Source organism: Triticum dicoccoides, chromosome 2A (assembly GCF_002162155.2).
Source record: "Triticum dicoccoides isolate Atlit2015 ecotype Zavitan chromosome 2A, WEW_v2.0, whole genome shotgun sequence".
Taxonomy (NCBI): Eukaryota; Viridiplantae; Streptophyta; class Magnoliopsida; order Poales; family Poaceae; genus Triticum; species Triticum dicoccoides.
In genome coordinates, this window is record NC_041382.1 from 676,609,229 (window position 1) to 676,613,909 (window position 4,681).

The following is a 4,681-nucleotide window of genomic DNA, read 5'->3' on the forward strand; positions in this document are numbered from 1 at the left end:
TTGAAATTACTACGTTACCCAACAACCACAACCTCGAACCGACCATCTCCAACATCCCGGAGGATGCTTGTGCTGTCATCCTTTCAGTAAAATGCATCTGGTGGCTTGGGGCTTTGGGGGGCGTTTAGTGTCCCAGTTGTCGGATTGTGTTTCATTGCATGTATGGACCTATTCTCCGAGTTTGAAGCCATCCCTAGACCTCATCCATTCTTTCTCATATGTTTGAACAAGCACAGACCGACCAAAGGTGACTAGGGTTTACGCGGTCAGTCGCCCCCGGTCGATGGCCATTCCCGACTTGCATTTCTTTTGCACCTCCTTATCACCTTGCGAGGTACAACCCCACATCATCATGCATTTCAGGACAATGTATCACCTTGTCGCACCCACGTGACGCTGCAAATGGATTTGAGTAGGTTCCATTAAACTGCATGGAGTATCTCATATCGGCGACACACATCATTATCCAGTCAATCCATCTATGAGCGAAACCAAAGTTTTGCACCATACGTTTAAGGTAGCTCTAGTCCACCCTATCATATGTCTTCGGGAGATCAAACTTATAAGCACAAAAACTCTGATTCGAATCTTTCTCTTGTTTAATGTGGTGGATGCATTCAGTGGCGGAGCTACACCCCAGGCCTGGGGGGGGCCTTGGCCCGGGGCGTGGCGTGAGCAGCCTTTGTTGAATGTGCTGCTTTCCGTACTGTTGATCACTGTAGATCGATGCAGTAATGAAGACGGCCCGGGGCTCAGTGCTAACCTGGCTCCGCCCCTGGATGCATTCAAAGGCAATTTGAGCATGATCACCAATCATCCTTCTAGGGATAAACACGATTTGTGTGGGTGAAATAATATCATCCAAAAGAGGAGCCCCATCTTTTTTTAAAATGTATAAAATGAGCAAAACGTCACATCTCCAAAGAACAAAAAAACATCCATGAAAAGGAAAGGGGGGGGGGCTTGATTTGCCGGATCTCGTCCATGCCCCCACCAAGGAGGTGAACGTCGTTGCCCCGAGGCAATGGCAGAGCTACGACAAGGCCAAATGGGTCGTGGCCCATCCAGCCATGCGATTTTCTATGGTGTATACTTCATTATGGGCCATGAAACACAGTCCTAATAACTATTTCCTACATTCGGCCCGCCCAGCTTAGTGGGCCAAGATCCGACACTGCCCGAGGCACAACAATCAACGTATCAACATGAAAGACATGTTTGGTTCATATATAGTAAGAGCATATACGACCGACATTCTCAAATCCTTCTCAAACGTCCGCGAACATGACCGGTCAGTGACCGGTCAAAAGAGAAAAAGGGAAAAAGTGACCCAATTGGACCTCTCATATCATCCCTCTATGTCTGGGCTATTTGCGGACCCTCATATCGAGAACAAATGTAGAGAGGATATGAGGGCTCGCGGACGCGTCCGATCAGTCTGCCACGTAGGATGCGACCCACCCTGGACCACCCGTTTTCTTTCCTTTCGTTCTCCCTCCATCTCCACCATTCACATGCAAGTGACCAGACATATGAGAAAAAATGAGGAGTGTGGCTGCATGGACGAACAAATAGGGGCTCAAAACGGACACGTCTGGTCACTGATCGGGCGCGTCTGCAGGCGTTTAGGGGGAGGGGGGTCAGATTTAGTAAGTCCGACTGTAGATGCTCTAAAGTTGTCATCATTCACCACACTTTTTTTTGCCACATATGCCTAAGGTTAGGCGTTCACAATTAATGCCATACTTTATCGCACTTGAGGTAATCTTGCCACACTTTTCTTCATCATTGACATGTGTGGTCTAACTTGTGAGAGCATCTACAGCCGGGCGCTTCAAACCGGTCTCAAACGCCCGGACGACCCCTCATTGCTGACCCAGATGGCGCCTTAAACGGGTCTCAAACGTCCAGGCTGACCGGCACCGCTCTATCCAGGCAAATATGTGAAGGAAATATGCCCTAGAGGCAATAATAAAGTTATTATTTATTTCCTTGTGTCATGATAAATGTTTATTATTCATGCTAGAATTGTATTTACCGGAAACATAATACATGTGTGAATACATAGACAAACAGAGTGTCACTAGTATGCCTCTACTTGACTAGCTCGTTGATCAAAGATGGTTATGTTTCCTAACCATAGACATGAGTTGTCATTTGATTAACGGGATCACATCATTAGGAGAATGATGTGATTGACTTGACCCATTCCGTTAGCATAGCACTTGATCGTTTAGTTTGTTTCTATTGCTTTCTTCATAACTTATACATGTTCCTATGACTATGAGATTATGCAACTCCCGTTTACCGGAGGAACACTTTATGTGCTACCAAACGTCACAACGTAACTGGGTGATTATAAAGGTGCTCTACAGGTGTCCCCAAAGGTACTTGTTGGGTTGACGTATTTCCAGATTAGGATTTGTCACTCCGACCGTCGGAGAGGTATCTCTGGGCCCTCTCGATAATGCACATCACTTAAGCCTTGCAAGCATTGCAACTAATGAGTTAGTTGCGGGATGATGTATTACAGAACGAGTAAATAGACTTGCCGGTAACGAGATTGAACTAGGTATTGAGATACTGATGATCGAATCTCGGGCAAGTAACATACCGATGACAAAGGGAACAACGTATGTTGTTATGCAGTCTGACCGATAAAGATCTTCGTAGAAAATGTAGGAGCCAATATGAGCATCCAGGTTCCGCCATTGGTTATTGACCAGAGACATGTCTCGGTCATGTCTACATTGTTCTCGAACTAGTAGGGTCCGCACGCTTAACGTTACGATGACAGTTTCATTATGAGTTTATATATTTTGATGTATCGAAGGTTGTTCGGAGTCCCGGATATGATCACGGACATGACGAGGAGTCTCGAAATGGTCGAGACATGACGATTGATATATTGGAAGCCTATGTTTGGACATCAGAAGTGTTCCGGGTGAAATCGGCATTTTACCGGAGTACCGGGAGGTTACCGGAACCCCCGGTAACCTAATGGGCCTTAATGGGCCTAGTGGAGGAAGTAGAGAAGAGGCCAAGGGGCAGCCACGCGCCCCTCCCCCCAAGTCCGAATTGGACAAGGAGGGGGGGGGGGGTGGCGCCCCCCCTTTCCTTTCCCCTCTTTCTCCCCTTCCCCCCAAGTCCTAGTCCAACATGGAAAGGGGGGGGGGAGTCCTACTCCCGGCGGGAGTAGGACTCCTCCTGGCGCGCCCCTTGCCTGGCCGCACCTCCTCCCCCTTGCTCCTTTATATACGGGAGCAGCGAGGCACCCGATAGACACAACAATTGATCATTGATCTCTTAGCCGTGTGCGGTGCCCCCCTCCACCATAATCCTCGATAATATTGTAGCGGTGCTTAGGCGAAACCCTGCGATGGTAGAAGATCAAGATCGTCACCATGCCGTCGTGCTGACGGAACTCTTCCCCGACATTCTGCTGGATCGGAGTCCGGGGATCGTCATCGAGCTGAACGTGTGCTAGAACTCGAAGGTGCCTTAGTTTCGGTGCCTGATCGGTCGGGCCGTGAAGACGTACGACTACATCAACCGCGTTGTGCTAAACGCTTCCGCTTCCAGTCTACGAGGGTATGTAGACAACACTCTCCTCTCTCGTTGCTATGCATCATCATGATCTTGCGCGTGCATAGGAATTTTTTTGAAATTACTACGTTTCCTAACAATATGGGGGCGCCCGGGCGCGTCCGCCATGTAGGACTGACGATGGGGTCCCATGCGGAATTGCCTAGAAACCCGATGGTCCGACAGATCCCTTCTCCATCGCCTCGGTGTGTACGCTACGTGGCGCCACTCCGGCTCGCTGCCCGAGGCCAAATTCGGCTATTTAAGACGGCTGCGTCCCCCAACCCTAACCCATCCACCTTCTGTAACACCCTCGATGCGACTATAGTTCCCACGTGTCGAGGCACGACTTAGAGACATAATCGCATTGAAGGCATATGTCGCAAGTGAGGTAATCTTCACACAACCCATGTAATACATAAGGGAAAAAGATACATAGTTGGCTTACAATCGCCACTTCACACAAATACATGAATAAAGCATTACATCATCCAAATACAATCAAGGTCCGACTACGGAACCAAAATAAAAGAAGAACCCCAAATGCGACACGGTCCCCGATCGACCCCAACTGGGCTCCACTACTGATCAACTGGAAACGGAATAACATAAAGGACAAGATCTTCATCGAGCTCCTCCTTGAGCTGGGTTGCGTCACCTGCACGGACTCATCGGCACCTGCAAGCTGGTTTTGGAAGTATCTATGAGCCACAGAGACTCAACAATCTCGCACCCTCGCGATCAAGACTATTTAAGCTTATGGGTAAGGTAAAAGTATGAGGTGGAGCTGCAGCAAGCCACTAGCATATATGGTGGCTAACATACGCAAATGAGAGCGAGAAGAGAAGGCAAAGCACGTTCGAGAAAGTATGATCAAGAAGTGATCCTAAAACAACCTACGTCAAGCATAACTCCAACAACCGTGTTCACTTCCCGGACTCCGCCGGAAAGAGACCATCACGGTTACACACGCGGTTGATTCATTTTAATTAAGGTCAACTTCAGGTTTTTTACAACCGGACATTAACAAATTCCCATCTGCCCATAACCGCGGGCACGACTTTCGAAAGTTCAAATCCCTGCAGGGGTGTCCCAA